At 45.3% G+C, this 13808-nt stretch overlaps 1 long non-coding RNA gene across 1 annotated transcript; it reads left to right on the forward strand.

The window, feature by feature from the left end:
• The first annotated feature begins 289 nt into the window (after nt 1–289).
• Nucleotides 290–13035, forward strand: LOC132226000 (uncharacterized). The gene is made up of 5 exons (XR_009450997.1): nt 290–455; nt 1799–1928; nt 5354–5504; nt 9843–9971; nt 12052–13035. It is a non-coding gene; the product is annotated as an uncharacterized LOC132226000 (long non-coding RNA).
• The last annotated feature ends 773 nt before the right edge of the window (nt 13036–13808 follow it).

Genomic DNA, 13808 nt, shown 5'->3' on the forward strand with positions numbered 1-13808 from the left:
CTTAAGGCATAGCAAAAGTATGGTCAATTTGCATGTTTATCTTTTATTATTGTAGATGAGCCCAACTTTAATTTTAAAAAATGAGTGTGGGTACACACAAAAGATCAAAAATGCATATAGCAGTTATGTTGACAGAGATTATCTTTGAATGATGCAGTTATGAGGAGTTTTTCTTATACTTTTTTATATTTTTCAATTTTCTATAATGTACACATACTTAGCTTTTAAAAAATATATTTTTATTGTGTGTGTGTGTGTGTGTGTGTGTGTGTGTTTTAGAGAGAGAGGAAGAAAGAGGGAATAGAGAGATGGAAACATTGATGAGAAAGAGACATTAGTTGCTGCCTTCTGCACACCTCCGACTAGGGTTCAAACCCTCAACCCGGGCATGTGCCCTAACTGAGAATCAAGCCGAGGACCTCTTAGTTCATGGGTCAACCACTGAGCCACACCAGGTGGGCCACGTATTATAATGAGTTTTATAATGAGGAAAATTACTTGCTTATCTGTTCCAACCACATTTTGGTGCTAAGTGACTGCATGTGAAGATGTGGTCAGTGGGAGGCAGGGTTCATGAAGGCATATTTCTTTGAGCACATAGATTGCTGAATTGAGTATGAAACAGAGTGGTGGACGTGGTCCATTCCAACCTGAGCCCTGACAGGAATCTGGACCCAATAATTCTTCTGGAATGGGCAAAAGCCCCGCCTGGGCAGGCGCCCATTCCTCAGCTGTTTGTCTAGCCCACCCTTGTCTGCCTGCTCTGAGCAGCTGCTTATAGTTCTTAGGGTCCCTGTCACTTAGGGTCCCCGTCATACCTACCTTAGGCCCCTTTGCTCGGATAGCCACGGTGGACAAACATCTCGGACCCTGAGTGCTCTCTCTCTCCCTTGACTCGGATTTCATTTTTGCTCTCCAACTTGAGGCACCGTAGCTCTGGTTCAAAGCCTCCCAGCCTCCCTGCAGGCAGAGGGCTGCAGCCTCATCTGCTGTCCCGATGAGCCTGGAATGCTGTCTCACACATAGATGCTCAGTAAATATTTACTCCGTGTGGGAATGGTGATCCACAGCACAGTTGGCAGACAGAAAGCAGGAGGGCACTCAGGTCTGGGTAGCCTACAGCATGTGCAAAGGCACGGATGAGGAACAAGGAGCATATTTGTGTCAAACACACTCAGTGCAGTAATTTGAAATGCAACAGGTGGAAAATGTAGAGGTTTAGATACTGGAACATTTGGAAGGAGACAGTCTGAAAGTGATGACTTTGGGGTACCATGTATTAAATAGGGTCCTCAAGTTAAACATTCTATATGTTTTCATTTGTGTGGAGTAGAATATAACCACACACATGTGCACATACACACACTCACACATGGTATGCTCCTTATTTTGTTTTGTAGCATCCGTTCTTTCTGTTAAAGCCAGTCATTCAAGAGAGTTGCAACAGAGGGCAGAATTGTGCAAGAAATCAAAACACTTTTTTTTCTTCTTGCCTGAAAGTCCCCCCCAAATACAAATTACAGCAATATACAGATTGGACTATAGAAATCCTCTTCTTTGACCCTCTGGTTTTCAAAATATATAGGTTATTTAAAGCCATGAGAGTTATTTTTTATGTCATTGTTTAAAACACTTGGTAATGTATATAAATCTTAATAAAAGCAAAGTGCTGATCCCTTGAGAGAAAAACACTAAAATATGGACAATGCACTTAACTCCGGTATCAAGTTCAGTGACGGGGATTCTTTGTGCCTTTTCTAAGTACGGTTTAGATTATTTGCTCTTCTTTCCATTCCAGTGCTGGGATGCAGGCCCCTTGAGGTTACTGTCCCTGACAAATGCTGGTTCATGTTCTTCATCGAGAGATTTTTGAAGCTTGTGGGCAAGACCGAAGAAGCAGAAGCGTCGTTCTTAAATGCTGAGGACAGGTTAGTGCAGGTAACGTGGGACAGAATTGGAAATCCTTCAAGCATTATTCCTTTCGTTATTTTGTTCCTTGACAATTTAGTCCAAAATGGAGAAATCGGTTAATTACGTTCATCAATGAGGAAGCAATGATTTTAATCCATGCCCCGGACTGTATATTAATGACAAGAAGCAGTAAATAGATGGGAGTCCATATGGAATGAATGAGTACTAATAGGTGTCATTTTTTGGAGGGGGAAGGAAGGTTCATAAAGCAAAAAGGGAAGCTGAGTAATGGATTGAAGTGAACTAATAAAAGGCTGGCTACAGACTTGGTCATACTTTCCATCAAGATGTCGGGGAAGTTGATCTTGTCTGTACTGATTTACTTCTTCTGAAAGGATGCCATTTAACTGCCCTTTAAGAAAATGATAAACTTTCACTGATTTCAGTATAAATTGTGGACCAAAGATAGTCTAACCCAGCCATGGGCAAACTACGGCCCGCGGGCCGGATCCAGCCCGTTCGAAATGAATAAAACTAAAAAAAATAAAAAGACCGTACCCTTTTATGTAATGATGTTTACTTTGAATTTATATTAGTTCACACAAACACTCCATCCATGCTTTTGTTTTGGCCCTCCGGTCCAGTTTAAGAACCCATTGTGGCCCTCGAGTCAAAAAGTTTGCCCACCCCTGGACCAAGCTGACTTTATTTTAAAGCAAACATCTTCAGATTTTCATGAAAGACTGCCTCTAGCCCATTGACACACATCTCTCTAGAAGGAATTCTATCTAAAGAGATTTTTAAGATTCAACATTCCAAGTCCCTTTATGGCAGAGACCATTGTCATCCACCAATATTTGTGTCCTCCATGGCGTAGTGCAATCTTTGGGTACTTAGGAAACGTGATAAGTGAATCAGTGACTCAACGTGCATCTGCAAGTACTTTGTGCCCTTAGAAGGCAGCGTGGAGTAGTGAGCAGAGCAGGGGCTGTTTGCAAGCTGACCCAATGGAAAGTTCTGTGGCACTCACTGCTGTGACCTCGGCAAGAATGCTCACCTCTGACTCATCGCATTTGAGGACTCTCTCTGCCTCTTGGAGCCATTTCCAGGCTTAACTGAGACAGCGCACAAAGCACTTCACACACCGTGTGGCACACAGTGAGATTGTCAGAACTGGTAGCTGTTTTGTTATTACCGTCTTTGGGTTATAAAGTGATTGAGGCCTCGGTTATAAATAATAAGAGAGTTTGATTTAAGCTATGTTGCCCACTCTTTCATCTTTCAGAGTAGACCCCGATGTTTCTCTGGTGTCTTATCATGACTGTGGGATTTTATCCTGTACCAGGTGATTTTTTTTTTTTTTCTGCGAGGTGCAGATTCCCATCACTGACGTGCCTGTCTGGAAAGCATGTTGTTCGTTAGGTAATCATTGAGTGTCTGGTATAGCTTCATTCATTCATTCACTCACTCACTCATTCACTCAGCCGATGTTCCCTGAGGACTTTGCCTGACCAGCACACTGTGCCAGGAGTTGGGGGAATAGCTACGAGCCCACAGGCTCAGCGTCTGCCCTGTGAGTCTCCCAGTCTCGCTGGGAGCCCCTGCCAACATCAAATCAGTGTTGGAGCACGACCTGTGAAACACATTGGTTGTGAAGGGATGAGGCTGGCTTCATGGGAGGCGTGCCAAAGCTTAGACCTTCAAACAGAACGTCCACTTGAGTCCTTTGTAGTCAAGACTGAATTCATAGCACAGAGAGCTAATCTGCCTTTTTTTTTTTTTTTTTTACTATTAGCAATGCCCAGTAACAACACCTCTGAGAACATTATTATGGTTTTTCCCTCTTCTGAACAAAACATGGCTTCGAAAATACTTCATACTTTTTAGAAGTCTGTATTATTGTCAGAATATATAGCTCTCAATAAGGGAGCAAAATGTTCAGCCCTTGCAGAGGGACATTCTCAAGGTGGTGTGTATCCAGGCAGAGCCCGTTACTGATGAATTGGATTTATGGGGCTTAGGCATGTGCCTGTTATTCCAAGGCAGTATCATTTATTGTTTCTTATTACACTGGCCTCCTCTTAGGACTCGGTTACCACAGTGACATCTCTACTCTCACTCCGTGTCTGACCCGTTCCTTTGTAAAACAGACCCAGAATTTGGTTTCAATCTATTTTCTTAGATCTGTGGCCCAATAATGGCTGTGCACACACAAATATGTTGTATGAAAGCCAAGCCTCATGCAGGGTGGGTCAGTCATTGATTTATTAAGAAAAAACAAAACAGCCAAAACCGGTTTGGCTCGGTGGATAGAGCGTCGGCCTGCAGACTGAAAGGTCCCAGGTTCGATTCCGGTCAAGGGCATGTACCTGGGTTGCGGGCACATCCCCAGTGGGAGATGTGCAGGAGGCAGCTGATTGATGTTTCTCTCTCATCGATGTTTCTAACTCTCTATCTCTCTCCCTCTCTGTAAAAAATCAATAAAATATATTTAAAAAAAAAAGAAAGAAAGAACAAAACAAAACACAACTATTGGTTGTGATGAAGAAATGGTATTAAATACTCTGCCTACTGTCTCCTTACTTCTTTTGTGGAAAAGAAAACCTTAAATATCACTTCTTGGCCAAAATTCCTTCCCTGCAGGCAGAGGCCTGAACAACCTGGCCACGTCAGCGTCCGAGGAGTACTTTAAAGGAAGCCACAGTTTGGAATGTGCTACGGGAACGTCCAGCTCACTGGCCAGCCACCCCTGTGGCCAAGCTGCCATGAAATACACCGAAGGTGTTCCGATGTAAACGTGTCGTTTCTTGATACATGTTGGTTTTCTGTACTAGCTTTTACTGTGAGGATTAATACGCTTAACCCACACTCGTGAATCCATCTCCCACCTCTGATTATTGGGGTAAGAAATGCTGAACCCAAGTATTCCCATCCTCTGGCCCAGTGGTTCTCGACCAGGGGCAATCTTGCCCCCCAGGGGACCTTTGTCCATGTCTAGAGACATTTTTGGCTGTCATGAGGGGTGTGTGTGTGTGTGTGTGTGTGTGTGTGTGTGCGTGCGCGTGCACATGTGTGTGTGAGTGTGCGTGTGTGCATGTGTGTGTGTGTGTGCGTGTGCGTGCTTTTGGCATCTAGTGGGTAGAGGCCAAGGATGTCACTGAACATGCTACCGTGCACAGGACAGGCCCTACAACAAATTATCCAGCCCCGAATGTCAGTAGTGCTGCGGTTGAGAATAGCGCCCTAGTTTCTTATAAAGATGCACAAACCTCTTATACATCACGCGGAAGGCCTTGAAGCTCTGTGATTATGAACCGCTCTGCTGTCTTGTATCTTCCTATACAACATGCGGAGTGTTTAGGAGAATTATTTTTGGTAGCACAACGAATGCAGCCAATGTTGATCGTGCCCAGTAAACAACACACGCGTGTTTTATTTTCAGATTTGCTGCTGGAAACAATTCTCTTGCAAACACAAAATTTCGAGACTGCTTAACTCCCAGGAGAAGTGTTTGGGGGAGAAAAACATCCTCGTTGGAGAAATTATGGAATTTTTAGCAGATTTACTGATTATCCATTAAGAGAGAGTGGAAGGTAAGTTTTAATGAGATGTTTCAAGTAGTGTATCTCCTTCTCCTCCAACCCCCCCCCCCACGATGGCAGGGAGGTCTGGGGCCCCCCATCGGGGCTGACTCACCTCTCTGGCTGCAGCCTCAGAGGGACTCACCGTGTCTGAGAGTTCTGTTCCGACCATAACGTGTTTGCAAGGAGCTCTTAGCCCACAAACGTGCAGAGGTTTCGGCAGTAGGAAAAGTACTTTCCCCTGCCTCACTCACAGGCCTTGTGAGGACAATGTACCCACCCGAGGCCTCAGCCCATGGTCTACGGTACTCACAGCCCGCCGGTCTGTCTTCTGCAGGACCTAGGCCAGAGCCTGCAGGACTCTGGCCATGCTTTCCTGCGACCTCTCCTGGCTGGGGAAGTCCTCTTGCTCCCTTGCGACATGTGGGGCTTTCCTACGCTCCCCACACAAACATCATTAAAGCTGCTAGAGACAAGATTATTCGTGACCCATGTTACAGAAAGGCAAGGCAGCCATTGTCCAAACCCTTCGTGACAGGTGTGGGGCCACTGTAAAGGGGTTTTGCAGAGGGGGAGAGAAATTGGACTCAACTCTGAATACAAGGCAAACTTTTTTAATTTAAGGCAAACTTTATTGATTTTTTTAAAAATAAGGCAAGTGAAAATGTGGGCCCAGAATTAAACAAAAATTTTAAGTAACTTCTGGTTGTTGTATAATGGGAGAATATAAGCATCAAATTTTTTACTATCACTGTATAAAATTGAAAACAAATATTTTCCAAATTCTAGCAAAATGAACTCCTCTAATACAATATCATTAAGTCTACAAAGTCACTGGCAAGTTATTTGGTTGCGTCCAAATCCTATAAAAGTTTCTCATTGTAAATTTTAGAATATCCTACTTTTATAAACCCACTATTCTGTCACTGGACAAATATTGAAATTCCAAGGAATTTCTGTTACTCTAATTTAAAAGAAGTCAAAATAAAAAAAATAATGCATTTTTCAAGGTTAATATAATTCAAATACAGTGGTACTGAAGACAACACATAATTTAATGAAACCAAATCTATTTGAAAGGTAAGTCATAAAGTTAAACAAAGGAAAAATTACTATTAGAATCAGTTGTATATGATTAGTGAAGAGTACTTATTTGAAGATTTTCACTGGGAAAAATCTTGAAGCCCTTTCTTTTTCTGTAGCTTAAATACTGGATTTTGTTCTATTTACTCAACGATTAGTCATGTTTCTGCAGAGACCTTGTTAATTTTTATACCTGCCAATATGTTCACGGGCTATAATAAGCCTTTGAATTTGTGCTGTACCTTCATAAATCTGATAGATCTTGGCATCCCTCATTAGTTTTTCTACTGGATATTCAGGGTAAACAGCGGGACCCTGGCTAAACCGATGAACAGGATTCTTGCTGAAGGCAGGCCAGGCTGCCTGACACGCTCTGGGGCTGGGGGATGAAGAACAGGACTATGTGTGTGACGGGGATCAGATAGCGAGGATGGCTACGCTGACCCAGCAGGATTCTTTTTTTTTTTTTTTTAAACATATTTTTATTGATTTCAGAGAGGCAGGGAGAGGGAGAGAAAGACAGAAACATCAATGATGATAGAGAATCATTGATCGGCTGCCTCCTGCATGCCCCACACTGGGAATGGAATCCACAACCCGGGCATGTGCCCTGACCAGGAATCGAACCTTGACCTCCTGGTTCATAGGTTGATGTTCAACCACTGAGCCACACCAATTGGACGACACAGAGGAATTCTTGCTCAAAGTGGACAATGCAGAGATGACCATGGAAGTTAAAAGTTGAGTCCTAGTTGAGAAAAAGCTCAGACAAGCCCGAGTAGAGTTTGGTCAGGGGGAGAAACTCGTCAGCATCTGTGCTTATAAGAGGGTGTAGGTATTACCCTCCGGATCTAATCCCTGTTGGCGTCTGCTGGGCCTGACCACTTCCCTTGACAGGTTTGTGTGGGAGAAGGCTCTTTGCCAGTCCACAGAGAGACATACACCCACAGCCTGCCTGTGGCCTGGCTTATATCTTTCATAGCTAATTCAGCTGGGCCAATGGCCAGGGATGCTCAAGGTTAAACCGTGAGGTCGTGAAGGCTGGCTATTGTAGCCTCTCCCCCCTTCTCCCCCCTCTTCCCCCTCTCCCTGCTCCCTAGCTTGCTTTTCAGTGGAGCTTTCCACTTTTCTCGAGATAGTTCTCCTCTCACCAGAGAACTGACCTCTTCCAGCTTTTGCTCCCAGGAAGAATGGGATGTTGGTAATCTCTAACACTGACTACTCTTCCTAAGAGTATTGACCTTTAAACAAACAGCCCGAATAAGCGTATCTAAGGGAAAAATTACGGGTGCTGTGTCGCAGTAGTGAGCAGTGGGGTCCGATTGCCTGGGTGCAAATGAGCATCACTGAGAACTTGGGCACACACTGCTTACCATGTGGGTATCTCATCCACTTCCTCGCTGGTGAAACGAGAGTGGTCACAGGATCTTCCTCACAGGCTGCTTGTGAGGACGCAGAGATCCTGCATGGAAAGAGCTCAGCAGAGCGCCTGGCACTCACCAGGAGAGCCCATGACTGAAGTCGGATTGCAGAGCCTCTGAGCCTAGCCACCGTGTCACTACCAGGCCTGCCGGACTTTAGTTCCCGCGCCTAGCCGTGTCATTCTACTGCACGTGTGGATACCCCAGGACCACAATATCCAATGTGACCCCAAGCCTTAGCAGGTCTCCTTTCATCTCTGTGGCCACTGCCTTAGCTCAGACCCTCATCATTCTTCCTCTAGAGCAGTGGTTCTCAACCTTCTGGCCCTTTAAATACAGTTCCTCATGTTGTGACCCAACCATAAAATTATTTTCGTTGCTACTTCATAACTGTAATGTTGCTACTGTTATGAATTATAATGTAAATATCTGATATGCAGGATGGTCTCAGGCGACCCCTGTGAAAGGGTCATTCGACCGCCAAAGGGGTCGCAACCCACAGGTTGAGAACCGCTGCTCTAGAGTCTAGAGCAGGGGTCCTCAAGCTTTTTAAACAGGGGGCCAGTTCACTGTCCCTCAGACCGTTGGAGGGCCGGGCTATAGTTTAAAAAAAAAACTATGAACAAATTCCTATGCACACTGCACATATCTTATATTGAAGTAAAAAAACAAAACGGGAACAAATACAATATTTGTATTTGCATGTGGCCCGCGGGCCGTAGTGTGAGGACCCCTGGTCTAGAGTCTAGACCAGGGGTGGGCAACCTTTTTGTGAGTGCGTGTCAAAACCAGCAAAATCTCTGACTCAAAATTCTTCTGCGTGCCAACCCTAATTTTTTGAGAACATGTTACGCCTACTTGATATCTCTTAAGGTGTACATATGTGAAGAACCTTCCTTGAAGAAATAATAAAATTCATTCAAGCGACAAAAACACAGTATATGATGATGAAAAATACATTTATTTTTTAATGTATACTTGTACACTGATAGTCCGACAGAAAACTTTATGACTCCGTTTGATATTATCAGTGGGACTTTTGCTGCTGCATCACTGATGACAGAGATTTTACATCAGGTTTATATTTCGTGACCTTCAGAGATATGCACGAGCTACTACTTTCATCCGTCAGGCTACTCCTATTGTGAGACTTAACAAAATTCATCACTGAGAACAAAGATTCACAAGCGTATGTGGGTGAAACCAAAACACTGGTCGGATCTGGGAAGGCAGGGAGAGTTAAGGCAGAGGCATAGAAATTGCTCTTCCCCTCTCTCGTCAATCCATGTCTGTGGTCTTTAAGATAACTTGTTATGTAAAATTATTTATTTATCTAAGATGCACCTACACTGAATTTATCTGAAAAATTAAAAAGTTGATATTAAGGAAAAAATTGTAAATGGAAGATTATAAGAGAGGGTTTCGCGTGCCAGCAAAGTTACTGGCATGCCATGTTTGGCACGCGTGCCAGGGGTTGCCCACCCCTGGTCTAGACTAACTGGTCTCCCTGCCTATAGCCTTGCTTGCTGCAGTTTATCCTCCATACATCCACCCAAATGAGTTTTCTAAAATGCAAACCAGATCACATCATTCTCTTAATGAAAACTCTTCAATATTAAAGTCCCCAAACCTTCGGTGTGTCCTCAGTGCTCTTCCTGAGTGGCCAGTCCTCTGTTTCACTCTCCAGTCTCTCCTCCTACCTTGGGAAATTGCCTGAGGCAAGAATTAATTAGTCTTAGGTTTGCACTCCAGCACTAGCGCCAGCATTCCTCGAATGTTTGTTTAGTGAATGAATGACTGCAATGCTCCTTTGATGCAAAACTTTAATTAAATTTATCTTTTCTAGACTCCAAAGGAAGAAAGCAATTGAATATTATAAACAAGTGATAAAAATAAAGGGAAATGCAAGCCCTCTGGCCAACTCTTCACACGTCAGGAAGCAGCTGAGCATCAACCTACGTGATGCCTGTTGTAAGTTAGGTAATTGCTCTGATCCTACTCTGTCAGAAGCATATTTTGCTTATTTAAAATACTAGCGGCCCAGTGCATGACAATCATGCACTTGTGTGTGTGTGTATGTGTGTGTGTGTGTCGGGGGGGGGGTGGTTCCCAGCCTGGCCTGTGCCCTCTCACAGTGTGGGAGTCCCGCAATCGATCTCTCCAAAGAGGTAGGCCCCGCCCACCCATGGGGGCTCCTTGATGGATTGTCCCAAAGAGGTAGGCTGGAGCCGGGTGTCCCGCCCCTGGAGTCGCTGTGTGGACCTGCCGCCTCCAGGGTCACCACGTGGAGCCGCTGGGACCCGCCTCCATGCCACAAGGAGTCTCGGGACCCCTGGCGTTGCCTCCCCGCTGCACAGACAGCATCAAGTCCCTGCCCACCCACATGCGCCCTCTATGCACGCAGCCTCCTGGTGATGGATTGTTAAGGAGTGAGGGTGTGAGGGCGTGACGACCACATAGGCTTTTATTAGTATAGACTAGGGGCCTGGTGCAGGAAATTTGTGCACTGGGTGTGTGTGTGTGTGTGTGTGTGTGTGTGTGTGTGTGTGGAGTGTCCTTCAGCCCAGCCTGCCCCCTCTCACATACTGGGAGCCCTTAGGTGTTGACCCCCATCACCCTCCAATCCCAGGATCGGCCCCTTGCCCAGGCCTGACGCCTCTGGCTGAGGCGTCCGGCCCGGGCAGCGGGGACCCGCAGCTGCAGCGGCCCCGCGATCGTGGGCTCTGCTTTAGGCCCAGGCAAGGGACCCCTAGCTCCTGGGACTGCCAGCTTCTACCGTGCCCAGCTCCCATCACTGGCTCCACCCCTACTTCCTGCTATCACTGGCCAGGGCGGAAAAGGCACCTGATTCTCTTAGCTCCCCCCTGGGTTCCCGATCACTGTCAGTGGCAGGGGGCTTCTTCCTGCTTTCCCTTTCGCCTCCCTGCATTGTGCCTACATATGCAAATTAACCGCCATCTTGTTGGCAGTTAACTGCCAATCTTAGTTGGCAGTTAATTTGCATATAGCCCTGATTAGCCAATGAAAAGGGTAGCTCGTACGCCAATTACCATTTTTCTCTTTTATTAGTGTTGATGTCTTCAGCCTGCCCGGAGTTGCTCAGTGGTTGAACCTCGACCTATGAACCAGGAGGTCACGGTTCGAGCATATGCCTCAGTTGTGGGCTGGATCCCCAGTGTGGGCTGTGCAGGAGGCAGCCGATCAATGATTCTCTCTCATCATTGATGTTTCTATCTCTCTCTCCCTCTTCCTTCCTCTCTGGAAAAAAAAGTCTTCCTTCTTGAAGTAAGCAACTGTTTCACATACAGTGGGGCCTTGACGTACAAGTGTCCCGACTAACGAGTTTTTTGAGATACGAGCCGTCCCTCGGCTGATTTTTTGCTTTGAGTTGCGAGCTAAAATTCGGGTTACGAGCCAGCTTCAGATACCCCACCGCTAGTTGGCGCAGCGAACGTCACAGTGAACACCACAACATCAGCCCAGCATCAAGTGTCTCACTTGTTCACTTTTTGATTTGACATACGAGTAATTTGAGTTACAAGCTCTGTCACGGAACTAATTAAACTTGTAAGTCAAGGCCCCACTGTACTCTCAATTTTTTTTGCTACCTATTTACCTTCCCTCATTAGGAACGTGTTTTCATTTGCGCGGGCTGCTCCAACAGAACACCATAGACTGGGTGGCTTAAGCAACAGAAATTTATTTCTCATAGTTTTGTAGGCTGGGAAGTCCAAGATCAAGGCACCAGCAGACTCAGTACCAGGTGGGAGCCCAGTTCCTGGTTCATAGATTGTTATTTTCTCGCTGTGTTCTCGCATGGTGGAAGAAAAAGGCTGAGAGTAATTTGGGGGCCTCTTTTATAAGTGCACTAATCCCATTCAGGAAGGCCCCACCCTCCCAATCTAATCACCTCCCAAAGGCCACACCTCCTATCATCGCTGGTGTTAACATTTCAACATAAGAATTTTAGGGAGGAAACAAACATTCAGTCCATCACAGAAAGGTACCTTTTAAAAGTCTTTTCCATCCCATTTCTCATTCTTTTGTAGGCAGAGCACCATGCTCAACCACATTTCTCTCGTCAGTGCGTCCCATCTTTCTTCAACTTCTGTTTAAGACACTTTGTATAGGAATAGGCTTTTCACGAATAACCATGACACGAAGTAACACGTGACCTGAAGTAACAAATGGCACTTCACATGGGCCCACCTTGGATTTTACTTATGGAATGTAGGACTTAGTGCCTCAGACCCAACCCAGAGATCCGAAGGTACTTTCTGATTAAAGATAAAAACTTAAAAACTTAAAAATGAAATTAAAGTTAAACACTGAATTTAAAAATGTGGTCTCCGATCTCACTAGGAGGGGAAGTTGGGTCCGTCTACTCCTCTTGGTACTTGTTGGTTCTGTTATTACTGTTTTGCTCCCCTTCCTGGTAGGAGTTCCCATGGCTTCTCTGGAGTTTTTTCCACCGGAATGTTGATATTATCACCCGTGGTTTATAGTGAAGGTTCAGTTCCTTCTTCGCTGGTACTAGTTCAGTTCGGTGGATTTATTCACACTGTAAGGGTGGTCTTCCAAGGTCACTATTAAAGAACTCCTCAGAGGCCTCACGGGAGACAGGGCTATGCTCCAGGCTCTGCTACTGCCAGGGCCAGAGTGGCTGGGCCTTATCATGTATGACCTCAGTTCTTATTTGGCCCAGCAGGCCATTCGCTTATTCTGCAGGTAGTGGCTACTCAGTGCCTGGAATGTTGCTGCCAAACTTGGGAACTGAGGAGAATGGAGAGTTGAATTGGAGGCTGCAAATAATGTTGGGACAGTAAGCTGGAGACAGGCCACAGCTGGAGAATGAGGTGGGGGTAGTCAGAGGTGTGGCAGTGCCTCCCAACCCTCTGAGGGTGGGTTACTGGTGTGCCAAATAGAGACCTCTGAGCCCTTGGCCGGCTTTGCTTATTTATTCTAGCGGGCTATACAAGAAATATTGTTTTCTATAAGTACCTTGGGGCTTCAAAGGGGAAGAAGGTCATTGAGGGATGGTAAGAAGAGCAGCTGGCCTGCCCTATAGAGAGCTCAAAAGGTTGTCTCTGATAATCTCTTATGATGGGCAAGGCTCCTAATTTAAATTTTTCTAGGCAGTTAAGGGTGTGTGTGTGTGGGCGGGGGGAGGGGGAGGGACACAGAACACAGAAGCCTCTCTTGAGTCTGAAAGGTCTCAATTGCCTTGAGCTGTAAATAACCTACATACCTCAGAGGCGCATCTACAGTCGTCACAGATTTCTAAAATACAGGGTGTCCTCCAAAAGTGTATAAACACTTTAACAGCTGATAGCTCAGTTTTGAAAATGAAATGTATTTTAATAGCCCTAGCTGGTTGGCTCAGTGGATAGAGCGTCGGCCTGTGGACTGAAGGGTCCTGGGTTCGATTCTTGCCAAGGGCACATGCCCGAGTTTTGGGCTCGATCCCCAGTAGGGAGTGTGCAGGAGGCAGCAGATTGATGATTCTCTCTCATCATTGATGTTTCTATCTCTCTCTCCCTCACCCTTCCTCTCTGAAATCAATAAAGAAATATATTAAAAAAAAGAAATGTATTTTAGTAAATACTGCCTTTATTCAAAGTGTGTGTATACATATTTTTTGGACACACTCTGGATTAAGGATCCAGAGTCACGAAGAAGCTCGAAAGACCCTTTTATGACACTCATTTTCTATTTCCAATGTGGGCATCTTGATCTCTCAGACTGAACAGGGGCCTTGTAATTCATGCTTCATTTCTTCAAAGCATTGGAAATGGTGTTCCATCAATGCAGG

The sequence above is a fragment of the Myotis daubentonii genome, chromosome 2 (assembly GCF_963259705.1).
Source record: "Myotis daubentonii chromosome 2, mMyoDau2.1, whole genome shotgun sequence".
Classification (NCBI taxonomy): domain Eukaryota; kingdom Metazoa; phylum Chordata; class Mammalia; order Chiroptera; family Vespertilionidae; genus Myotis; species Myotis daubentonii.